The 27,581-nt window shown below is 34.8% G+C and overlaps 1 protein-coding gene and 1 pseudogene across 3 annotated transcripts in view; both read right to left on the bottom strand.

Annotated features, from left to right (window-relative positions):
- CSMD1 (CUB and Sushi multiple domains 1) overlaps positions 1-27,581 on the bottom strand; it is a 2,222,584-nt gene that overhangs the window by 1,703,452 nt on the left and 491,551 nt on the right. The gene's annotated exons all lie outside the window — the stretch shown is intronic.
- Positions 4,651-5,247, bottom strand: LOC119516391 (annotated as a pseudogene).

The following is a 27,581-nucleotide window of genomic DNA, read 5'->3' as shown; positions in this document are numbered from 1 at the left end:
TTTATTAACAAACCAATACAGAGCCTTATGCAGGCATTCATTCATTAACAAATCAATACAGAAGCCATATGGAAACTAATTCAGAGTGCCATTCGTACCCTACAAAAACTGTTTCTCTTCATTTCCTAGCTCAGCACTTATAGCATTAAAGAATAATTGTTTAAGGCACTCCACCATAATTCTTTCATAAATTTCTTCCCTGAGATATTGTTGATGCTATCCATAGTATAATCCCAATTTTATTTGTTCTGCAAATATTGTCAAATGCTCAGTAGGTGCCAGGTGCTATGCTTCACTGTGGTTGGTGATCACAAAAAAGCAGAAGATAAGGTTCTTAACCACAGGAAGCTCACAATACTGTTTGGGAGAAATACATATGAATATTCAATTACTGTGCTAGTTTGGATAGATTATGTCCTGCCAAAAGTGATATTCTTTAATGCAGTCTTGTGGGGGCAGACATATTAGTGTTGATTAGGTTGGAATCCTTTGACTGAGTGTTTCCACGGAGATGTGACTCAATCAACTGTGAGTGAAGTATTTGATTAAATTATTTCCATGGAGATATAGACCCCACCCATTCAGGGTGATTCTTGATTTAACTACTGGAGTCCTATAAAGGAGCTCACAAACAGAAGGACCTCAGAGCAGGTGAGAGAGACATTTTGAAGAGAAAAGGTCTGCTGGTGAAGCTAAGAAAGGAATCCAGATGCTTAGATGCACAGGAACTGAAGAAGCTAAGAGAGGACAAACCCCCCAAGAGCAACATTTTGGAGATGGACACTGAAAGCAGACTTTTGCTGATGCTTTGGAGATGCTAGCCCAGAGTTTGCTCCAGAGAACCTAAGAGAGGAACCCTTGAATGCTTTTATGGCCTTAGGACTGTAACTTTGTAACCCAATAAAACCCCCTCTATAAAAGCTAATCCATTTCTGGTATTTTGCATAATGGCAGCATTAGCAAACTGGAACAATTACTATACAGGGAGATACATGTTATAATATTGGGCTGTGGAGGGAAAAATCTATTTCCAACTGAAACAAACAAGAGCATTTTTTTTTTTTATTTTTTTAGATATGTGAATAGGGCAATGAAAGATGGATAAGCAAGGAGAAGGCATTTTCAAGATGAGATTTCAGTTTGTCCAAAGACATCTTGATGATCACTGATATAAAGTGTAATTGAACAGCATTTTCATGAGAATATTTTCCTTAATGATCAAAGAGTTTATTCGGAACTGAGGGGGAACTATTAGACATCAGTCAGTTATAGTTTAACATTTTTAAAATCTAAGTCAAAGATATTTGAGACCACGTGAAAGAACAGTGAAAGAGCATCCAGAGAAGGTAACACATGCAGAAGAGACAAGAGCTAGGACACAAGATAAAAAGGACTGAACCTTTACCGAAAACCAGATAGGTGCTATAAAAGTCTCAGTGGAAGGGACACCTGGAAAATATGAGCTGACTAGAAATGAAAGAAATCCATGGAATTGTAGGTCTAGGAGGCAGGGAAAAATATAACAATTTTCTTTTTTCAGGTTTTAGGGGTGTCGTTTTTAGCATCTCTGGTAACTTCTTAAAAGTCAATTCATTTAATATTTATTTTTCATCAGCTTTGCCTCTCACATTGCTAGATGCTTTGGGGTGATATAAAGATGTAGGTGATGGAACATTTTGCCTTATAGAATACAAAATTGTATAAGATGGTACTTCCAGTAAGTTCAAATACAAGTGTCATGATTTTGATATAGAATTTTACACACACATAGAGATTTTGTGATTTTTTGTCATGTTCAAAGTTATAAGAACTCAATTAGATACCAATAAAATAGGTAAAAATTTTTATTCCAAAATGTAATACTATAAATTTTCTTTCTTTTTTAACAATATCATCCAAATCATATAAATTTAAAAGCTGAATTTTGGGGTATATTAAAGAGATAAAGGAGAATGAGAGAAATACCATAAATTTCTCAGAAATAAATGAGTCAGAGAGTTGGGAGATATTTTTCCTCCCTGAGAAAACAATTCTATTTTGCAGGGCAGCTGGTACTGGATCTAGAACAGTTTTTAGCTGCCTGAAACAGGAATCAGATATATTTAAATGTAAAGATGTAAAACATCCATAAATTATTTCAATGGGATGTCAAAACAGTGAGTCATGATGTGTCAACCCTTTAAAACTATTAACTTTTACTTTCATAATTTTAGGAATGCAAGCTTTCTGGAAGCTTTTGGTAGCAACTCTGTCTTGAAGAAAATATCTAAATGGGATGAGACACATGGGGATATAAATCCCACAAAATAGACTAAAGATCAAAATGTGAAGGCAAGACTTTCACCTTTGCTGTGATTTGACTGTAGTTGAGTGGGACACATAGTGGACAAGCACAGGAAGCCCTGGTTCTACCTGGTGGTCTTTCCTCAATTCTTCCCTGCTATAAAAGCAGATCTTCATTCAGAAAATAAGAAAAATAATGATCCTTACAATTGACCAGAGAATTATCAAGAAAGAATAAACCTCTGTTGACAGAAAAAAGCTGGACAATGTGGTATACCCTGCAAATTCATGTTATCAAGATGAAGAAAGACAATGGCATTCAAAATAAGATTACCAGAAGTGTGAAGAGTGAAGGTGGGAATTCAGTAATAGGAGAGTTGAAATGAGGCAGAAGAAAAAGAGAAAATACTGGAAAACAAAAGTGGGATAGGATAAACAGTAGGACAAATAAAGTGATATCATAGAGATTTGCAGGGAAAGCAGCAAACTTAGGCAATATGATTGTTCTAGTTTGCTAATGCTGCCGGAACGCAAAACACCAGAGACAGATTGGCTCTTATAAAAGGGGGTTTATTTGGTTACAAAGTTACAGTCTTAAGGCCATGAAGTGTCCAAGGTAACACATCAGCAATCGGGTACCTTCACTGGAGGATGGCCAATGGTGTCCAGAAAATCTCTATTAGCTGGGAAGGCACGTGGCTGGCATATGCTCCAAAGTTCTGGTTTCAAAATGGCTTTCTCCCAGGACGTTCCTCTCTAGGCTGCAGTTCCTCAAAAATGTCACTCTTAGTTGCACTTAGGGTATTTGTCCTCTCTTAGCTTCTCTGGAGCAAGAGTCTGCTTTCAATGGCCATCTTCAAAATGTCTCTCATCTACAGCTCCTGTGCATTCTTCAAAGTGTCCCTCTTGGCTGTAGCTCCTCTTCAGCTGCACTGAGTTCCTTCTGTCTGATCTTATATAGTGCTCCAGTAATTTAATTCAGACCCATCCTGAATGGGTGGGCCAACACCTCCATGGAAATTATCCAATCAGAGTCATCACCCACAGCTGGGTGGGGCACATCTCCATGGAAATACTCAAAGAACTGCAATCTAATTAACACTGATAGGTCTGCCCACACAAGATTACATCAAAGATAATGGCATTGGGGGGGGGCATAATACATTCAAACTGGCACAATGATTCTCACTGGACAGTGCAGAAGTCTTCCATCTCCCCATTTTGAAAGAAAATCATGTAGAAATGAATAGAGGCTAGCTAGTATAGCTGGTATTAAAGAGCAAATACAAACACACACCAGCCTATCCACCCTTGCCAGACAATTACTATCGAGTCCATTGTGAGAGGTAATTGTGCTAAGTACATGTTTGAATAGTGATATAAAATGTCTAAATTAGTTGTATAATGTTTAATTTGACTTTTAGCAAATGTGGTCATCTCTCTGTGCCATTAGCCTCTTTTTATTATGGATACTCAAAGAACTAGAATTTTCATTACTCTTTGGTCCCTGGACTTGGGCAAGCAGGGATTATCATTGACTCAGTGATTTATCATCATCCTCATAATCGACATCATCATCGTCATCATCGTCATCATAGCCAACATTTTTTGAAGGTTTACTAAATCCTATTCTGAGTTCTTTATATCTAGAAGCTAGACATTTCCTTTAATGATCACAAAAAAGTATTATCATTACCACTGTCATTATAGATTTGGAACTTAAAGTATAGGAGAGTGAAAAACTTGCCCTCACAGGGATTTTATGTGGATTACTTGATATAATTGTATGATAATATTATACTGCTACTCCTAAACATGCCCCAGATTAGCCGGAAGGTCATTCTTACATTTTTGCAGTCAATTAAACCATACCTATACCTGGGTAAACAAAACATTTGCCTCAAAACAAATCCTTTTTTTTTTTCATTAAAGAAAGAATCTCCTCTCTCTCTCTCTCTCTCTCTGTCCCTCTCTCTCTCCCCCCTTCCCCATGTTATCAGTTTTTCCTTTCTACTGGATCATTGCCATCAGCACACAAATATGCTGTAATAATCCCAATCTTTTTATTAAAGAAAAAAGTTGACCTACGTATACAGAAAGGTACAATAATAAACTACAACCCAGGTTAAAGAAGGACAGCACTACAGAAGCTCCACTCTCACCATCCTCCGCAACCACTATCCACTCCCTTCTCACCAAGTGTGATCACTATTCTGACCATAAATCTATTTTGTTTGAGCATTATATAAATGGAACATTATTTACATTACTAAAAAGAAAAGAATTGCTTCATTGATGCAAAAAGACACATGCAAACTGTAAAGCACTAAGAAATTCAAATATCTAAGTCATATCAAATGTGGCAACTCAACATCCAAGGTGGGTGGAATGCTTGAAGGAGCCTGCAACAGAGGAGAATTCACATCGGAGCAGGCATCTTCACGACGGAGGTGGCGCCCGGCTCTAACAGGTTTTCAGGTTCCCTCACTTCATCAAGGATGGTGAGAGGCACTGCATTCAAGGGGAGGTGTGCAATTTTCATGCTCTTTGGGCAGGTCAAAACTCTTAAAATTTAGAGGATTGAAGGGAAAGAATTTTTCCATTTCTGGATAGATGTCATTCAAGGCAGATTCAGATGTTTTCTGCTTTAACCGTCTTCTCAGTCACCTTTTTGGCAGAGAATATTGGCTGTATTATTATTATTATTATTTTCTTTTGAGGGCCCATTAGTCTTTACTGACTTTTCTGTAGCTCTGTTGACAGTTCCCAAAGCCTTTCTGGCACCTCTAAGTAAGACCGGGGGAACATGAAATATTTTGCCATCACACTGAAAGCTAAGGTTTCCCATCAGTGATTTTGACCCTTGAAGAGTAAGGCCCAGGCCCCAGCTTTGGCCCAACCCTAGGAGCCACATGAGTGCCTGGTTCTCCATTTTTCCTTATCAACAAAGATCAGTGTAGCCATTCTGGATCACTCTCAGTCTAAACCCCCAAACTCACCCAAATTTCAGCCAAAAGAAAAAAAAGAGACAAATCCTCAAATTCTGTCCTAAAGGTTAAGGAAGGAGACTTCAACTTGCATTTCATTGCATTTCAGATAATAATTAGCTATGTTATCTTAGGCGAGTCAATTTCTTGTCAGAGATTTTTCTCTCTCTCTCCTTTCCTTCTTTTCTCCTTCCTTCCTTCCTCCCTCCCTTCCTTCCTTTCCTCCCTCCTTCCTTCATTCTTTCTTTTTCATAATGAAGAGATTATACCTGATATTCTTTAAGGAATGTCTAAAAGTGTCCTTTAACCTATGCTGCTTTCTTTTATATTTTCTCTCTTTCTGAGTTTCCCTTTTTCATGGCCATTGTTCAGCCTAGTCAGCACTCCACTACTGTTCAGTTACAGGTGTTAAGAGAACATCAACATGAACTTGAACCTGTTCTCAAGAGTTTCTTAATTTGGGTTAGCTGCACAGCAAGCCGAAAAGAGGGTTCTGTCCTTGTACTGACCCATTTTTAACTTGTACCAAAAGAAAGTGTCAATTCTCACGGTTGACTTGGCATCCAGCTAAAAGCCATGTTCCCGGTGTTATGTACCTTCTGCCTTGCCTCATCAAGTGCCCTCATACACAGCAGAATCAAGTAATTGGAAGAGAGACATGCAGGCTCTGTTCTTTTCAAAGGGGAAAAATCAGCATTTGTTGCAAACTTGTGGGTTACTATTTTCTAGAATCATTCTGTTTAAAAGGAGAATAGAGGAAGCGGTAAATGTCAAAGCCACTAAAAGGTTGTTCATTTAAAAACAACTGCCCAAATATCATCTGTGAAATTTTAATTGTACTAGTGATCATGTTCAAAGCATATTTATAAAGAGATCTCAAGCCTTCCAGGTTCAGAGGAAGGATGAAGCATCTAAATTAGAACATTCATCCTTGAGGTTAGAGAGGAACGCTTGTTTTCTGAAGTCATCTAGAGGACCATTTCAAGTCAATACCTTATTTAAGTACATTAGTGATCAATGGAAAATGAAAAAGAAGGAAAAGAGGAATACTGGAGGGAAAGGAAGAGTACTTTGCATCTGTCCTGTATAATTGGAAAAACATGTCATTTTGTTTCCTTGGGCAGTTGAACAACTACAAAAAATCTTGCCACTTTGTAAGGAAAAAAAAGTAAAATTTGATCTAAAAATATTTATTTCTCTTGACTAAAGTTGGAGGGGGGTATTGATTAAGTGATGTTTTCCCTATGATGGACTGCTTTCAAAACTATAGAATTCTTTTCAGTATGTTTGATTTTTATGATCACTAACATTTGGGAAATTCCTGACCTCAGTGATTCCCAGGTATTGCTGATATTGCAGTCTGGTGTAGACAATTTCTCAAACTTAGGTGTTCACAGGAATCACCTGGGGCCCTTGTTAAACTCCAGATTGAGGTGGGAGTCCTCCCACCCCCCCCATCATATAGGAGGAATCTGAACTCCATAGGAGACATCTAATGACATGCATGTTTAAAAAGTACCCTACATGGTTCTCAAGGTCAAGCATGAGTAGGAAGTAGTGAAGAGGGGAAAGAATGAGTTAAGAAATCAGGGAAATTGATGTGAAGTAGCAGCTGAGACAACTTGATCCAATCAATATTCATAAATCTTGTCTTTCTAAGTTTTTAAATAAGAAAAATACTTTTTAATGAAAAGGAAAACCTTGATTGCCCAAATACAGTATCCAGTACCTAATGAATATAAAAGAAATTAAACCTATAATTAACAACTTCAAAATACAATCGTGAAAACTAGACTTTCTGATAAAGAGTTTCTTTGGTGATTGCACAGCTCATATTTTAGTATTAGCTGCTGTTATTATTTATTATTATTATCCAACTCATGCCAACAAAGTCCACCTCCTCCCCCAAATAAACAGCTAGACAAAAAATAAAATTAGCTCTTAAACGGAGTAAGTGATAAGACAAATTCATTACAAATCTCAAACAGTAAACAGTTTTTGGCCTTTTAAAGCCTCACTTGAAATTTACATCTTATTTCCATGGTAGGTTTCCATTCTTAAAAAGAAGCAATTTTCAAACACCACTTTTGAAATCCTGAAGACAAATGGCATTTTCTGCCCCATTTTCATTTGTCTGTATGATTTACGAAATACTCTCTGAAAAGGAATTTTACTGGTCATTGTGTGGTGACTATTTTACTCTCATACTTTGGGAACTGCTCTCTCACTTTATTCATTAAATAATTCACTAATATTTAATGAACACATACTATGTCTTGGGTTCTCCCCTAGGAGAGGAAAATTATACGGATAGACCAGAGAATGATCTGAAGTAGCTCACAGGTTCAGGGAAACACACATGTAAATAAATAGTAGTCATAGTAGAGTGTAGTAAGTGCCAGGATAGAATATAAAAAGATATTAAACACCATGGAGACATTGAAAAAAGAGAAATACTAATTCTGAGAAAATCAGGGAAAGTTTCAGAGGAGAGTTAATATCTGAGGTGGATTTAAAAGAGGGTCTAGAAATGTGAATTTAATGAAAGGCATAGCTTCAAAATTGAGCAAAGGTGAACCCAGCTAAAACCAAATCTGGCTGTACCTGCCTTAGAGAAGCCATCTAAAGTGGGTGCAGGGGGAGGGCATGGGAAGGAAAAGCTCATTAATGGCAACAATGGAAAAAAGTTAAAAGATAACTGATTATTTTTGGTGAGTTGCATTGTGTAAAAAATACATATGTCCTGGAGGCTCCTATGGAACTAATGGTTGGTACCTGCAGGCTCTGAGCCACTGTCTTGGTCACTGTAAATTAGTTTCTCTCTGCCAACAAGGAACTTTGCATTTGGAAAAATTCATGCAAATTTGTTTTTGATGAATTCAGGAAATACATGTTAAATACTTGGTTATTTTCAGCATAGAATAATGAACTTTTCTCTTTATAGTAGCTCTATGGTGAATACAAAAGTATCTTTGGATATGAACATGAATCTCATGACAGAATTATTAACTCAATGTGCTATTATTACTTTAAATTATGATAAATGAAAACCCTAAGGTGAAACATTAGATCAGATGTAGTTCAATATTTAGTAGACAGATTTTTCAGTTCTCTATTTTTATGCATTTTTTAAATGCAGGAATTCAGATTATAGTTTGGATTTTCCTACAGAAGACCATTAAAATGGGAAAAAAGAATGATTACAAGTCTCTAACAAAATAATTCATATATATGAAAATAACTCATCTAGCTGGTGAGACATGATATAATATTAAAATGAGGTTCAATAGGGAAACTTTGAAATAATATATTAGAGCATAAATTGGGACTAAGAAGTCATGGAAACTGCATCTCATTTAGAGCCAAGCATACCTGGGATTTCAGCACTTGCTAACTTCCTAACAGTATAATCATGGGTTAAAGATTTAATTCCCCTAGAGCACTGGTTTTCTTACCTACAAAATGAGGATAATAATATATCAGGGAGTTGTGAGAATTAAGTTAGATACATACATAGGTAATGCCCCTAGAACAATAACTGTAGCATAGTAAGTGCTTTATAAATATTGATTTCCAACTCCCTTCACCTCTTTATTCTAAAGCACTTTCATTTTAGAGTCAATAACAAATATCTGTAATACTTAATGTGCATGAGCCTCTAAACCCAAGGGACCAGTATGTTATTCAATCTGAAATGAAATTGGAATGAATTAAGTTTTAAGAATAAAACATATTAAAGATACAAAATACTTATCCTTAAAGGACTGGCTTTATATAAGATAAAGGGCATCTCAATGCTTCAAGTAATTGCTATTGAAGCCAAATTTAAATGTACATAATAAATATTCCAGTTCTAGAATGATTATGAAAAATATATATTCAATAGTTGTCAAATGCAAAAGCCACATATTTTTGTATTGAGTATGGAGTTTATTTGCATTGTAAGGAGATATTGTTCTTGGATGTTATAATGTATTTTAAATAGCTATTGTAAAATTCTAAGCCTGTTTCATGCAATATTGATTTTTGTTAAATTGATGAAGCTGTTTAAGAAAGAAAAATATGACAGAGCTCACTGCAAGCTTTATTAGGGTTTTAAATATCGAAAATCATACAAAAATCTAGTGAAAACATTCTGAATTACAGTATTATGTTTTTACTGGAAATATAACTTGCCACAAGACAAGAAGACAGAGTATGACATTAATGATATTCATGTGGGTTGACTCAATGCATCATGTTGTCATATATCTGGCATTTTCATTTCTCACTCCCACAGACACAAAATATCAGCATCCAATGCCCTGTAACAGCAAAGAATAGTGGTGGTAAAAAGCATTAAAGCTTAAGTCTTCAGAACAAAGGATGCTTTCTATAAGCCAATTCAGGATTCTCTAAAAATGTGAGGACTTCATAAAGTACTATATTACATAATATTTTTTAAAATATGGAATGGAAGCAAATTAAAGATATATGTGATAGCCTTTCTCAAGATGAAAATATGTCAGTATTTTAATATAGCAAAATCAAATGTAAGTGTATTATGGAAGATTGTGTGTCATGGTCTAAAGACAAATCTGTTATTATTCAAAAGTCGTCAGGTAAATATTTCTAAGACTCAGTAATGAAGGAGTTAAACAATTTATCAACCTAAATAGTCACCTTGTTCCTTTCCATATTAGCCAGAAACCCCTATTCTTCATTGTGAATATTATAGCAATTATAAAACTGGGATACAAAGTCCAAGCTAAAGATTCAGCAGCAACATTAAGATATTTATCAATTTGCAGGCTTTTTCTTGCATACATTATCCAACATTTTCTATTAATTCATTTGGTTGAATTGAATTGATTTATTAAGAATTTTCACTGTTTAGGATTTTCATGTAATATCACCAGTCTGGTTTGGTTATATCATTTTACTAGTCATTACATCTTGTGTGTTTTTAGCCTCTCTAGTCTTGAGTTTTCACATCTGTAATATTGAATAGCACTGATGGCATAGAATCACTGTAATTATTAAATAAGCTAATATATTTAAAATACTTAGTAAGGGACCTGACAAAGAATAAATACTCGTCAGATTCATATTTGTTGTCCTTTCTCCCTTTTTACTTCTCCCTCCTTCTTTACTTGATCATTATTATTTCAGGGATTGAGCTAAGAATCTGAAGACACAAAGTAGGGTACCTGCCCGTTCTCTTTACTTAAGCTGGTGCCTGTACATTGGAATTATCTGGGAGCTTCTAAACGGCAGAGATGAGTGGGTTCTACCCTCCCAGAGATTCAAATTTAACTGAGATTAAATTCCTCAAGAATTTTAATTTGCAGTCAACAGTAAGAACAACTTCTTTAGGTGATGATGCTAATTTTCATGACTAAATATTATCTATATATAAATAATATATATGTCCCATCTTATCCTCCATCACCATCTCCTCCGATACCCAGTGTCCTATATCCAACTAACAACTATTCACAAATCTCATAACTATCCAGGTTAACAGAGCTTGTCATGTACTCTACCACTTCATCAAACTTGTTAGACCCTCAATTTTATCGACTTCACTCAAAGACATATCAATTTGCTAAAGTCAGAAACTTGGGAATTATCTAGGTCTCCTTCCTCTTTATTACCACATGTATTCAATTCACCAATAAGTCATATTGATTGCACCTCTAACTATGCCCCAAGCCCATCAACTCCTTTTCCCTCCATCAAAACCTTATGCCACTTTCATTTCTTCTTGGACTACTTTAACAGCCCCCTCTTACTGTTAAGTTAATATATGTAGAATAAATTAATAGAGTTAATGTGCTATATGAGCACAGAAATCATGGCTCCTTGCCTTTTCGACCCAATGATATCTCCATTGTGAAGATACAGTTGAGCTACATCTTATAGGATGAGGGAGTTGACGAGATTTGGATGACAGAGAGGAGCATTTTAGACAGAGGCAATATAGTTAGTTGTGTGATCCTTTCACAATATATATTTTGTTCTCATGTATATTTTTCATGAGTTCAAAAGTATCAGAGAATTGATGAGGAGAATGCTCAGAAATAAAGTAGACTAAATTCTATGCTTCTTCAACCCTTGAAATTCTTTTTAGATCAGTTTAAAAAATCACATTTAGTCATGATGTTCTAGTTTTTATTTTTACATTCATCTGAAAGAACAAAAGCATCAGAGCTAAAATTATTTAGCCAGACTCTGTTTCTATATTCATAAAAATGCAAGTATGGTGGCAGAATGATCATAGTCCTATTTCCTATTTTACTCAGACTTGGAATTTCACTTGGGAATATCTGCAAAATTTAAGTTCCTTACAACTTTAGAGTACTTGCTGTAGATAATAGTTAATAATTTGGTATTTCATTCCACACCCCAGAGAAAGATATTTCCTCATGTAACTTTGACTAGATAGCAGTAAAAGTAAGCCTTTAACAGACCCACATTTGAAGCACTTAGGAAATTTGGATTTTAATGAGGCATGAGAGGGTAAAATGGGTCATGATCAGTAAACCCAGATGGAGTCATCTAGTAGCTAGAGAGCTGGAAGATATATTGGATGTCCCCTAACTTCCTCCATTTTCTAATATATTATCAGAAAAGGCTGGGATAAAATCTGGGAGTCTTTTACTTTAGATAAATTATTTTTCATGTACCTGCAATGATAGGCATCTACTTTTAAATAAAAGCCATGAACAGACTTGACTAGTATATGTGAGTCAGAATCCTGGAGATATTTTGACCACCTTCTTTTCTGCTCTAATAGTCCTATGGTTACTGGAGATTTTCTCCTGGAAATGCTGTCAGAGGCCAGAAAGGAAGTGCCATTGCATGGCTTGGTTGGGGAGCCTTTAAAACTCCACTTAAACTTCATCAGCTTCCCCCAGCCCTCACCAAATACACATAAAGCCTAAATAACTACAACAAACAAGAAGGAAATGCAATTTCAATGCAAATACTGTAACACTTCCCTCCCCATGCCTCCAGCCTTAGCTTTCAACCTTGAACCTCTCCTACACAAAAATTTTACAGCTACCACTCCAAAGTGTAAAAATTTAGTTCAGGTACAAAGTTTTGGGTTTCTTAAAGCTGTCTCAGCTTTTCAAGACTCAGAAAATTAGCAGATATCTTCCTCAGAAGGAGAACCAAACCCCAAACCTATAACCCTTCTTCAGAGAAGCTTCAGCTTTAAATTGCTTGATTTTGCCAAGACATTAGCTTCATCTTTTCCTTAAGGAGTGCTCTTCTAAATCAAGTACCAGTAAGTAGAAATTATTGGAAATAGAATTCAGCAGAATATACAGAACATCTTCCTAAGAATTAGCAATATCTGAAAATGGAATGAACTGCTTCATGGACTGCTGCTGTGGATGTCTGAAGGTTTCTCAACACTTACCAAGGAGATTCTTTTTGCTGTTGTTTGTTTTAAGATATATTGACTTAGCTAGACTGACTATAAATTCTTTTAGATACTGTTTTCCTGGAGAAACTATTTGTTGCCATCTTGACTTCCATTAGCACATAAACCTCATATGGTATATTAGTTCTGGTAATTTTTAGCTAACTGTTTCCATTTTCCTGGAGGATTCTGCTGCCCTGATGCCAAGGGAAGGACATTTCTTTCCTTCCTGCTCCACAATTCACTTAACTGTATTAGGCAATGGCCACCTTCAGGGCACTATTCTTTAATTAATTGGAGTCTCCTGTGTGTGTTTCCCTGAAGCAACCACACCTTCTTCTATGCCACTTCTTATGGAGATAGCGATAAAAGCTGATTCTCCTCACCACCCCACCCCACTTCCTCTTTGGATTCTGCCAATTTGGTCATGATTGCTCATTCACCCATTTCGTGTTCTCTCTCATTCTTTCCAGAGGAAACTATTTTTTGACACCCTGCTGTGATTTGGATTTTGATGACCACAACTCAGGTTTGCCTAAGTTACCATTCATTCTCCCAAATGAGTTGCCCATTTGTCCTGTTTAGTCCAGCCTTTTCAGAAGTTCCTGAAAAGCTAAGGGGTCAAAGGAGAGTGAATTCTGGCCCTGCCCTCAAAGCATTTACAATAGAGTGACAAAAACTGGAGCACTGGCTGGGGGTGAGGGTAGGGGTGAGGATGAGGTATTTAGGGATGAAGATTTAGTAAGTTTTTTCATGTACATATGTTTTCTTTCATTCCTTCTGCACTGTAATTTTAAGTTTTCGGGGTAGACAAGAGATTACGTTGTATTTTTCCCTTCTTTTTCAATCTTCTAGCCATATATGACCATTAAGCACTTGAAATATGGCTATTCTGAGGAACTTAATTTTAAATTTTATTCTACTTTAATTGATTTATGAATAAATTTAACACTGATACTCAATTCAGCTATAGAAAAACCTTCAGGTATGTTTGGAAAACTTTGAATATGTATATCAAATTTTTCAACTGTAAATTTTATGAATTCTATTTATACATCAAGTATTTCCAATGAAAATTTGAAATTAAATTGAAATGTTCTGTAAGGGTAAAACACATGCTAGGTTTTGAAGCTTTTTTAAAAGAAAGTACAATATCTTAGTATTGATTACATGCTGAAATGATAATATTCTGAATATATTGGGTTAAATAAATAATTATAATTCCCACAATTGTTTCTTTTTATAATTGTCAATATGGCTTTTCATTTAAAATTACTTTTGTGACTTTCGTTATATTTCTATTGACTAGCATGCTTTAGCTGTTCCCTGTAGGATTATTTGTAATCAAAATATCTGTGGTAGATATCAACTAGCTCCCTTTTCCTTCTAGAAAGGATTTTATAATTTTCCCTCCATCTCGTTTTACAAAGGCCATCCATAGTGATTTAAAGTGAGAAATACATATTTAAATTTTGTTTTCTATATAAAGTGTTAAAATGTAACAAGGAAAATCTGAATTATGGTTTTGCGTCATGGGAGTAAAAGACACAGTTGGGAAGACAAAATTGGGTTTACTTCTAGGAGAATGACTTGTGATAGGAAATGGGAAAATGAGCTAGGATGACTGAAACAAGAGTCCTTGAAATAAATAAGTCCTCAAATAAATAAAAAATGATAGGAAAAGGCACACATTATTTGTATTTTTTTAAGAATGATATACCGACTGCAGTTTCATAGTATTCTTGAAGAATTCTCATTTTTATAAGAAAATTCTGCTTCAAAGATTTAATGGATGAATATTTCCTTCTTGTCTAATATAGCAGTAATAAAATAAAATATGATAGAGAAATGCACTTGGTTTCATTGTGTAATAGATACAAAAAAAAGAGACAAAGAACATAAGTGCAAGACAACTGTATCATTAAGAAAAAGTGGTCCTCAGTTCCTATTGTGAAGAAAAATTGTCCATTTAATTATACTTGTGCGGTAATGCCAAATATTTCAATAGGCGTGGTCCATAAGAATGGAAAATATAGATTAGAGAATATGGTTGATTAGTTTCAACTGATACTTCAATATGAAAGGGAAACAAAACTACTGTTTAGTTATGTTACTTGGCAAATAAATTTGGTGCCTCAGCTACTGAGAAATAGCTCATGAGACGCACATGATAGAAGGGTTTACATATCTTAAGTGCTCTTTACTAAAAATTTATGAAATGTCCTGCACTTTTGTACTATGGTTTTCATTAAAGTTTTAAAGTAAAGTTAACTTTGAAAAGCAACTAAACTCATGCATTAGAAAACATATTACGAATCTTATCCATAATCCAATGAGCAAGCAATTTATATGAAATAGAAACTGACAAGATTCAGATGGGATAAGTTAAGAACATCTGACTTACTGTTTTTAATTGAAAAATTGTCAATGTTTACATGACTGGTCATTCTCTAACAATACTTAAAAAATCTCCCTTTTGATTAAAAAATAAAAACAGAATTTATTGCATTAATGCAGAAAATTCCTGGCTAGATGATCTGAATTCTTTTCTCAGTTCTTGGCTCCTTGCTAACTGTGTGACTTCTGGCAAGTTATCAACTACCTTGACATTCAGTCCCCATTTCCAATGCACTCTCACATCAATGTGGCATTCAACTGTGACCCTTTAGAGGAGGTTGTACTAGCAGTGGTGTGTTGTCGAAAATAACACCTAAAAGGACAACAACTCTAAAAAATAACAATAATCAACACTTATTAACTTACTAGCCTTGAAACACTGTTTTATGTGCTTTATATGTGCTACTCAACTGATTTGCACAACCCTACAAAGTGGATATTATCATCCCCACTTTTCTCATGAAGAAACTGGTAATAGAAAAGTTAAAGACTTGCCCAAAGTCACACAATTACTAAGTAGTAGAGCCTGTTTTAATTATAAGATGTACAGATTTTTATAAACTCTGCAGAGACTCCAAACTCAGACATGTAGAGATTGCAAACTCTCAGACAGAAGTTAATGGGCCAATATAATTCTCATTATACATCATCTGGTACTTTCTTTTGATAATGCTAATGATCCTATTCATTTATTAACTTGAAATATATACTAAATACATGCCATATTTATTTTTGCATGTGGGCACAAGGAATATAAAGATAAATGCACAATGTCATACTCTACATAATTTCTGATTTTTGTGTTACCCATTTTGTCTTTCTAAAAAATGAAAATAGATTCAGGGTAAGCTGGTTCTTCATTAAAGTAAGTATTTTATAGTTGTTTCTTTATTCTGGATTATTTTCCCTGTTCTTACTTTATGTATATACCTGTTTCTAAAGCATATAAATTTATAAAAAATAAATGTATAGGAAATACCTATTACAAGAAGAACGTGGGCTGATATTCACTTTCACACACACACAGCCTCTTAAAAGATTCACTTATAAAATGAGCCCATGATACCTTCTTTCCCCACCTCACAGGGTTCTTGTGAGGAATAAATAAAGCAATGCATATAATTATGGACAGGTCAATATTTACAAACACCATTATTAACATGAAACCTTCAAATATGCTGTTTCATATTCCATCCTAATCTCCACCTCCACTTCCCCTCTTTGGTCTTTGAAATATGGGTGAAGCATTGACATCTTTTTTTTTCTTTAATGCAATTTTATGGAGATATATTCACATACCAGATAATCATCCAAAGTGTACAATCAATGGTTCACAGTATCATCATATACTTGTGCATTCATCACCACAATAGATTTTTGAACATTTCCATTACTTCAAAAAATAAGAATAAAAATTAAAATTAAAATTAAAAAGAATACCCAAAACATCCCATACCCTCTTCCAACCTATTATATATTCATTTTTGGTCTCTATTTTCTTACTCAGCTGCATTGACTTCTTTTGAAAATCAATTAGGATGTCTGTTTGTGATTTAGTTCAGCCCCTCAGTGCTCCACATATGTTCTGAAGTTTCCCCACCTAGCACTTCTTACTCTCCTCTCAAATGCTTTGGATTTTGAAGCTCTAGGACTATGTATAATTTCCAGTATGGTAAATCTTCCATATATGCTTTTTAGAATGAATGAATAAATGAACTCCAGAAACATCCCAAAAAATAATTCCCTAATGATTGATTTGAAAAGGAAATCCAGTCCTATATCTCAACCTTTTATTGTGGGTGATACCATAGTAAATAAGAAGAGTCATTGCAAACAAAAAGAAGCCAATGAGTGAGGCTATGGGAAAAAAAAAAAAAGAAATATTAAACATGGAAGTATGTGCATTAAATGACAAAGACAACAATCAAACCAAAATAAAAGAATCATTTAGTCAACAAATATGTTTACCTGCTAGATGAAATGTATTATTCTACTCTGCTAAAAACTGCAAGATAGTGACAGGAGGAAAATATACCCCTGTTTTTAGAGAATAACAGAAAAATATATACTAGTATTCGACTAATGATTTCTGTACAGAAAGTGGTATCCCCTGTGACTGGAACAGAGCTGGCTGAATTAATCACACTAGTAAAACCCACAGAACCTGCAATAAGACAACTCAGATGATATCATCTGTGAACGTTTTTATTTTTATGACCACTTTTCAGCATGCTTGGTAGCTTTTTTCAATAGTACATTTAGCAAAATATTTGCTACCTATTGAAGCCTTTGTCAAGGAAACACATATGCCTAATCTCATAAGGCAACAAACAGATAGACATAGTCTTTAAATCCAATCTGATTTTTAACGCTTAAAAAACCTCCAAACACAATTACACATCATTCCACTCATAATTTATTATAAATTTATTCAGCAAATAATGATGAGTCAACATGTAGTATTTTATCACTTTCAGCAATTTATGTAATAAAAAAAGCTGAATATATTCTTTTAGTGCTACTGGGGGCTCTAAATATTAAAAAAAAAAAAAAAATAGAAAACTTATTCAGTTGTCATCATTTTCTAAACCATATTACCTGAACAAGAAGTCAGATTGTGTCTTGGAACAACTTGCCTGAAGTTTTGTTAGCTTGGATCTAGAATTCATAGTCTTCCACTAAAGATGACAATTAAACTGCAAATCAATTATATCAGTCTTTCTAAAAAATGTCTCAGGTCAAAGTGCAAAATTTCCAATCAACTCCAAAATAATTATTTGAAAAAAAGATGACCAGCAAAAGAAGACGTTCTTTTGGAGAAATGCAATGTACACTTGAAGAGAAAACAAAGGAAAAGAAAACAGTATGCCATGTAATCTGAAGACAGCTGTATAACCAAGTTTAATTATATGGAATTTCTCGTAGACAGTGAGAGAAAACTGCCAATTTTAATGCTTCCTTTAGACTAATAGAGAACACATCTACCTTAATTCCCACTAGTCTGCCTCAGGAATAGGAATGCCTTACTTCAACCTTAAGATATTATAAATTTGGCAATAGTACATTGATTTGTCAGAAATGATTTGTCGTAAGTGCAACTTAGCCACATTGCATTAGTAAAAGGGTATTAACTCTTCCTTATATCATAAATTTTTTTTTAAATAAATGATAGAAAAACAGATTTATAAATAACAATTTTAATTCTCTGGTGCATAAATGAAATAAATAATGGGAGTCCTCCAGGTAAGGGCAGGTTAGGTGTCACCCTGTCATCACATTCGGCCGTCATCATTTAAGAAGTGATAATAGACGACATTTCACATGGAGACACGTCAGTTACTACTTAGAAGCTGTAGTTTCCCTGGTGGCATCTGTGATTTCTCCACTCAGACCTCATCATCGACCTCAGATCTGTGGTAGAATATCCCCTAGAATTAGCTTCCGTCTTGGCCTCTGCCTTTGCCTGTTACTTTGTAAATATAGCAGGGAGTTTTCTCTTAGCTCAATAAAGAGTGGGGCAGGTGATAAATACATGTTGGCTTTTGGCAATTAACTGTCTTTTGGGACACACTTTACATACAAAGAACTATTTGAAAAATGAAAGGATCTAAATAAGAACATAAAATGGGGAAAAGTATGGTGTTAAGAGATAGTCAATATTTGAAGAGTGCTTTATAATTTAGAGTATTCTTTCAATGCTTGTATTCTAAATGATAATTCATAGTGAACAAGAGGTTAAAAATCAAAAGCAAGCACACTTTATGACCACAAATCTATAATAATATGCAATTTATTCTTTAATATCAGCACTATTTTGCAAAATAATTGAGTAATAAATAGGCTATTCCAGTTTGCTAGTGCTACCAGAATGCAAAATACCAGAAATGGATTGGCTTTTATAAAGGGGTTTTATTTGTTTACAAATTTACAGTCCTAAGGCCATGAAAGTGTCCAAACTAAGGCATCAAAAAGAGGATACCTTCACTGAAGAATGGCCAATGGCCTCCGAAACACCTCTGTCAGCTGGGAAGGCACGTGGCTGGTGTCTGCTTGTCCTTTGCTCCCAGGTTGTGTTTCAAAATGTCTTTCTCCAAAATGTTTCTGGGCATCTGTCTTAGTTCCTAGCTCTCAGCTCCTCTGCATTCTTGTTTCTTTCTCCCAGGATATTTCTCTCTAAGCACCTGGGGGGTGCTTTCTTAGCTTCTCCAGGACAAACTCCGGGCTTCATCCCTTAGCTTAATATTTGCAAATGTCCCTCTGTCTGCATCTCCAAGTGCCAGCAAGCATCTGGGTCTCTGTTGGTTCTTAGCTTCTCAAGTAATTACTCCAGTGAACTAATCAAGACCTACCCTGAATGGGCAGGGCCACACCTCCATGGAAATAATCTAATTGAAAGTTCCACCATAATCAACAGACTAATCAATCTGCCCCCACAAGGTTGCATTAAAGAACATGGCTTTTCAGGAGACATAATATATCCAAACTAGCACCTAGGCTTTTATTATGTGTTCATTAGCTCATTCTTAGGACAAGAACTATAATCATTTATGTATCCATAATGCCAAATGCCTAATAATTAGAGTACAAACAGATATCCACATTCATGAAAAGTCTGTAGAAATCAGCAAAGTAATTTAAATGTTTTGCATTCTGTTGGGAAAAAAATTGTCACAAACATTGACAGGCATCTATCATGTCTACTTTACCAACTTGACATCACTCTTGGGATTAAACAAATACACTTTTCTGAGTCTCATCTAGCAAAAGCATTCTAGAAGCAATAAGGAAACCAAAAGAGCAGGTTTATTATAATTGTCACGTCTTAAATCTCCTTCCCTATTTGATACAAGTTTATGTTACAAGAGGTTATGATTCAAGGGGTTAAGAGTCATGTTATGTTACAAGGGATTAGGATTCACCAGTATTAAAATACTATAAATCTGGAGAATAAATCTAATAGACAAGATTAAAAAATAAATCTTTCAGCCAAGAGTCATAGAACAATTAGACTTGATTGTAGAAGATGACTGCATTGATCAAACAAAACTTGATCAAGTTTTGATAATCCTGTTTTCAGAGAATGGTCTCTAACCCAACTGTAGATACTGCCAATCTACTTTCTCTTGTCTAGAAAATCTTTATTGAACTGCTGAGCAGGAGACTCATTCACATTTATCTTTGCTTTTTCGCCTTTGTGTCAGGATCCAAATCTGAACATTTTCAAAGTAGTCTAACTTGCTTTTTCTTAAGATTGCTTTCAAGAAAGGTAACTTACTTAATCACTTAAGTGAAAACATAATTATTACAAGGTACTTCCCAAATCAGTATTTGTTAGTTTAGCCCATTAAGTTACTGTAATTTTATCAAACTTTAGTATTAGGAGTCTTTTCTGTAGCATATTCATGACCAGAAATGAATTCTATCACCATCTGTTACTTTGTTCTGTAAGTATTCTCTGGCCCATTTACCTCAAACAACAAAATATGACCTGAAAATTTCTATTTGTTTTAATGTTGTCAGATTATGCCTGTTTCTTGAACTTACTTCCAGGTTATTCAGTAGCCTCTGACTATCCTTCTGGCAAATTCTGTTTGCACAGCTGGTGAGTTGTCACTGTCAAGATACAGTGAATGGGTTTCACTTTTCCAAAATACAAGTTATCTGCACCAGCAGGTGTTTCTAAAGATAAGTTTTCCTTTTATACAAAGATGGATTAAGAAGTTGGTAGGATCCTGTGTTGCAGCAATAGATCCCACAACTATTCCTAACATTTGAATACTGAAAACACACAGCAGAATGCAGAAACTTGTATGTTTGTTCCTAGGTGCACTGATATTAATTACTATGGACGCAGCAAGATCATGGATATATTTTTTTTTTTGATGAGTCCTGGACAGTCTAATGCAGAAGGTGGCAAAATTAATGTGTGTTTCCTTCAGTTTGTGTCTCTTTGGATCTTGTGAGCTCATAGTTCCATTAAAGCAGGTCAAATGGGAAAGATAAAGTAACCTACAGTGTGTGCTTGCTTTCTGAGCATATGGTGACATAACTTTATTGCCCATGGTGCCCTAATCTTCTACAGTCTCCATTGCTTTAACTTAGAGCCTGGTGTGGGGTGTAATGTAAATGCCTTGGAGAACATGTGTAGAAGCCTAGTGCTTTTTCTGCTACAAATTTGGTAGCATATGGATTAAACTGTTTAACATTTTATATTTTGGTTCTGACTTTCAGCCTTTGAGGAGTATTTCTAAACTGCCTCAAATATATTTAATAGAGGTACTGCTCAATGTCCATTTTTGACCTTAGTGTCTTGATAGATAGATCCTGCACATAAATGTATAAAGAATTTTGGATCAAGGATGGCAGAGATATTTCAAGGGCCTCACCAATACCAGGTGGTAGGTGGAATACAAAAAACACATGATGAATATTACCATTTCTGACACAAATATAAAATGCTACATAAAATGAAACTATTTTTATTGTTGTTTTTCATATAAGAAATATGAATACACATGCAAACACATACATGCACACTGAAAAATTCTACTCTCTAAGAATTGTTCTATTAAAGGTTTAGAACCCTAAACCGCTGCATGTTTGGGGCAGGAAATTCATTTGCATCCAATAAATCCTATAAAATATCTCAGTGAACATAGTATATTTCCATTGGGTCTTTCTGGGATTAATTAATGAAAGATGAAAATTTCTATAGCAGCATTGTCTTTGTTATAGTAGATATGAGAAGGTATATTACAAAAGGGATAATTTTTAAAATTTTGCAGAGTTAAAAGGAGTTCTAACAAATCAGAGGCTATAGAATAGTGATTCTCAAAGTGTTTGGGGGACCCCTGGGAGTCTCTGAGACACTCTCAGAAGTCTGTAAATTCAAAATTATTTTTATAATAATATTAAGATGTTATTTGTCCCTTTCTCATTCTCTCATGAGTATACACTGGAGTTTTTCAGAAGTACATGATTCGCCATATCGCCAACAGATTGGAGGCAGAACAATTTTGAGAATCTACCTGTCTTCTATTGAGCCAGTCATTCAGAAATGGACCCAAATGTCAATCAATATTACCACTCTTGCTGAATTGTTTTTGTATAGGAAAAAAACAGTTCTATTTCTTTAAAATAAGTTGTTAATATTAAAATGCAATGGATATATTACTATTGTTTTTAAATAATATTTCAAAATATCTTCACTTCTAATATATTAAACATCAATAGATAAAATTTATAAGCACAAAAGCTCTTTGGGGTAGGACTGCCAAAAACCAGGATGTCCTCTTATAAGAGATGACTAGAAAAAGCAAATTCACACAGAGAGAAAGCAGTTTAGAGGTCACCTGTGGAAGGGAAGAAAGAAGGAAGGAAGGGAGAGTGTCTTCAAAAAATAAAATTAAAGAAACAAAAAAATGCCCAGTTATATTTGAATTCCAGATGAACAACAAATACTTTTTTAATATTGTTCTAGTTTGCTAATGCTGCTGGAATGCAAAACACCAGAGATGGATTGGCTTTTATAAAAGGGGGTTTATTTGATTACACAGTTACAGTCTTAAGGCCATAAAGTGTCCAAGGTAACACATCAGCAATTGGGTACTTTCACTGGAGGATGGCCAATGGTGTCCGGAAAACCTCTGTTAGCTGGGAAGGCACGTGGCTATCGTCTGCTAGAAAGTTCTGGTTTCAGAATGGCTTTCTTCCAGGACGTTCCTCTCTAGGCTGCAGTTCCTCAAAAATGTCACTCTTAGTTGCTCTTGGGGTGTTTGTCTTCTCTTAGCTTCTCCAGAATAAGAGTCTGCTTTCAATGGCCGTCTTCAAACTGTCTCTCATCTGCAGCTTTTCTCTCTGCTTCTGTGCATTTTTCAAAGTGTCCCTCTTGGCTGTAGCAAGCCCACTCCTTCTGTCTGAGCTTATATAGTGCTCTAGTAAACTAATCAAGGCCCACACTGAATGGGTGGGGCCACACCTCCATGGAAATTATCCAATCAGGGTTATCAACCACAGTTGGGTGGGGTGCATTTCCATGGAAACAACCTAATCCAAAAGTTACAACTTAATCCCCACTAATATGTCTGCCCCCACAAGATTTCATCAAAGTTAATGGCGTTTTGGGGGACATAACACATTCAAACTGGCACAAATATAACTATGTTCCAAATGTCACATGTCCTGTCGTTCATCTGGCAATTCCATTTTGGGGTTCTTAAAAAAATTTCAGAGTATTAAGTGGTCCTGACAACAAAAATTGGGCAATTCTCACAGGAAACAGAGACAGATTTTACATACAAACGAACACTCATGCAAGTTACACATTTATAGCAATGTTGTGCCACCGCTACTGTTATCATGCTCTGTTTCCTGCCTTCATCACTCAGATTCAAATAAACAAATATTGTTCACCATTTACCACAGAGCCAATGACTTACTACCCTTATTGCTCTTCACAAACTAGTAAAGTAAGCTTCATTCATCCCATTTCACTAGAAACCTGCTGAACCAAGTTAAGTAATATACAGAAAAAGACAGCTATGGCATTTAAACCCAGATTCTCTGACTTCCAGATGTGAGATCAAATTACTTCTCCACATCCTCTCTCTATGCCTCTCCTTGTTGGACTTATCTTGATTATAGGATAGACTGCCATTTTTTATTGTCAACTATATAACTGAAGGACAAAACCTGGCTGGAATAGAGAGGCATCATTTGACTTAGCGAGTAGGAAACTGTAAAATCTTCAGTCAAATTTATACATAGTCTTGTAATGAGTGGTGCTACAGTTGATTCTCCATTTTTAGCCACAATGATAGATGATTTCTTTATAGGCCATTTGACAATCCATTAATTAAAACAACAAAAATAACTAAACCAGATGTGCTATGGAATTTATTCAGGTCATTTCATCATAAGCTGCAATACTCAGAATCTTTTATCCTGTTTACTGGAAAGAGCAATTGACTTGGAGTAAAGATGATTTGGGTTTTAGTCATGACTCAGTTCCTTTTGGTTAGGTCTTAAGCAAACTCACACTCTCTATATGGGCTTTATTTTTCTCCCTTGTGTAATAAGACTAACATTGCCTGCCCTATATGCTCTGTAAATTTGGAATGAGTATATAAATAAGTGTAAACATGTTTTGCCAAATGTGAAGCCTTATATAAATGTATCGACATGTAAGATATGCCTATACCTATTCCATTAAAACTGAGGTAGCCTTGTCCTTTCTTCTTTTTGTAACACATAGGTAACAAATTTCTCTTACTAACACAGTACTCTATGATTTATTTTCTAAACCCCATTGTTTTTCCACTTAAAAGACATAATATCTCTAAGTCTATGAGATACCAAACAAACCCGTAACATTTGTTCTTCACCCTGGAAGACACAGAATCATTACCCTAAAACTGAGCCACTCCCATAGTTGTAACTCAGTAACTTTTATCTGTTACCACTGCTTGCTAGAAACCATTGACTCAAATAATTTTAGAACTCACTGTTTTTCTGGTGCCAATATGATCTTAAATGATCTTGAATAATTTTGTTCATTTTTTTCCATGTACTTGGAATCAGCCGTTTTCCAAGGATCCCTGATTTCTTAAAATAAAATGTGCTATTTAGAAGCAATCTCAGTGCTAGGCGTACTCATTGTGACTGGGCTGGTTAATGTTCGCAGGCCTTTTCAGTAAGCTATAAATACATTATTTTTTTAAAGATAATACATCATGAACTCATACTTACATTTCCAATTCAAATTTAGTATTACAGAATTTTTACTTAACTTTGTTAATTTTATAATTATTTATATATATTTATATATATATATATCTTTTAAGTATTGAGAATCTGGGATCCTAACAACATTAATTTAATTATTTTAGCTTTATCATAAAAATAATTAAATAAAAATTTCAGAAAACTAATATTATTAACACTTTTTTAAAAACAGTTGAAAATTTCTTCAGTTTTTTTGGGGGGTACACCTAAGTTGACAAATCTAATTACTGTGTTTTAATCTCACTTGATATGATTTCTTTCTATGTGTATCACTCAATACATAATTAGGCTTGTTTGTTTCATTTGACTTATAACTTTTAGGAATTGCTTTTGCTTTTCATTTTGACTCACTTCTGTTTTATGGTTATGTAAAACCATTCACATGGTTCTAAATCAGATCTACAAAGCAAGGTCTGTTAGGAGAAATCCAGGTTTCATTCTTGTTTTCAGCACCTTGTAACATTTATTTCTGTTTTATTTATCATTTTAATTTTTAAATTTAAACAGAAATAGAAATGCATATATGATATACATATAACCCCTTTATAGATATATAGTTGTATCTTGTACACATTTTCCTCCACCTTATTTTTTTCACTTAACAACAAATCCTGGATATCACTATATAGCAGTACATAAACATATTTCACTTACCTTTTTACATCAGCATAGTATTTCAAGTGAATGTACAATGGTTTATTCAGTTAGGCCCTACAGACAGATATTTAGAATATGTCCCGTTTGTTTGTTTCTCTATCAAAACTAGTGCTGAAAAGAAAAGCCTTGTTGTGTAGCTACACACATGAAGGATTCTGGGAGCTTACATGCTGAAGAGCAGAGGTGCTGCAGAGCATGTCTCTGAGGTCTCACCCAAAGGTTAATACATAACATCTAAATAATAGAGGTCCGTGGAAACATGGACATAAAACTTAGTGTTCCATATCCTTTGAAACAAAGCATCCTAAATAACACCAACAACGTCATGGGGGAGTCTTGCCTTGGAGCCGGGGAGTCTGGCCAGCTTCAACTTCAGGGGAACACTCTTAATTATGACAAATGTATTTTGGGCTTTAAAAGGGAAAGCCCTTCTTGGATTCCCTGAGGCCTTCACCTGCAAGGTGGACACACTTTGTGTGGCTCATGAATTCCCTCTCAGGGCTCCAAGGACCACCGTAGAGTGAAAGGCCTCCCGGCGTGTTGCTTTTTAAACCTGTGGATGCTGCTGCCCAGCTGATGATGTATTCTTATTCTCTCTTTTGTTCTGTTTCTGTAATGTTTGAGCTAGTCGTTTAATACTAATCATTTAATTTCTTTAATATTTTCTTAATTTTGCTAATACCAATAAAATTAGCTTTTGAATTCTAAAGCAGTGTAAGAGCGTCTATTTCTTTTGTTCTAATCCAATCCTATCAATTAAGCAAACCACTTGTGGAAATGTCACAGTTCACTTTCAACAGTATATCTCTGGGATGGAGTCCTAGAAGTGAGTTTGCTGTATCATAGTATAACGACTATGTAATTTTTCTAGATAGGTATTGACAAATTTCTTTTCATAAGTGCTGTAGTGTTTTGCATTTTCAACAGCAATGTGTGAGAGTACCAGTATCTCCAGAAACTTACCAATCAAGTATGTTCTCAAACTTTGTATTTTTGCCTACCGGGTAAGTGAGAAATGGCATATTATTGTAATTTTAATTTGCATTTTTCTTAATATACCATATACCTTTTGATAGGTCCAATGATGCAGTATTGGGGCACTTAAACAAGACTTGGGGATCAAAGAAGGAAAGTCCCATAAAAGTAAAGAAATATGACATTAAAAATGTGTATTCATAGGGATGATATTATACTTTGGGTCCCATTGCACTTTTCAAATTAAAACTCTTATTTAAGCATTAGAGTTAGAGTGAAAAATCATTTATTCTAAAGATAGTTGAGTTAGGGGCAATTTATCATGAATGCAGTAGATAATTTTGAAAAATAAGATATCTTACATGGTACCTAGCGTAGACCTTTGTAAATGTTGCTGCTAATGTGATTTAATAAATGTTAAAATGAGAGAACACTGTATTAAAAAAAATGTCCTCTTCCTAGAGAACAATGTAATACTGTGGATAGCTTCTGTTTGAGATTATTGCTATTATTGATATTATCATTATTATTTGGCTACTATTTGTATTTTCCAGCATCACTGTATGAGATAAAGTGGTTTTAATTTACTCTGATAAAAAATCAATTTTCATATTCTGCTGAGGATTTTGTGGTCTGGGCTTTTTGTGGACCATTACCTAACATCTGAAGCTAGGTAATGATTTGTATTACTTGCATCCTTACTTGAAGATTCAATCAGGTTGTGTTCAGACAAAAGCATTGGTCTCTAAGCAAAGCCATGGAAAAATTGAATACAATTGCTACCTGAGCTTGTATCAGCAGGCCTGTGAGCCAGTTCTTACTTTCAAGGTTATATTTACCCAACAGAACTGCATATAATTCCAACAAGAGCAGAGCTTTATGCACTGCAATGATATATATCACATGATTTAGAATGCTTATTTTCTTATTAGTTATTCTCTTTTTGTGAGAAAAACCTCAAATTCAATAACTCGCCTTGACAGGCCAATTTGTGCTTAATAGCTTGTACTTATAGCCAGATACCATGTTCTACAGCCATGGTTTTTCATTTGAATCACATTACTGAATATAAATATAGCTGTCAATTG

The sequence above is a fragment of the Choloepus didactylus genome, chromosome 20, assembly GCF_015220235.1.
Source record: "Choloepus didactylus isolate mChoDid1 chromosome 20, mChoDid1.pri, whole genome shotgun sequence".
Taxonomy (NCBI): Eukaryota; Metazoa; Chordata; class Mammalia; order Pilosa; family Megalonychidae; genus Choloepus; species Choloepus didactylus.
Note: the sequence above shows the minus strand (reverse complement) of the source record. Positions and strands in the feature narration are given on the sequence as shown.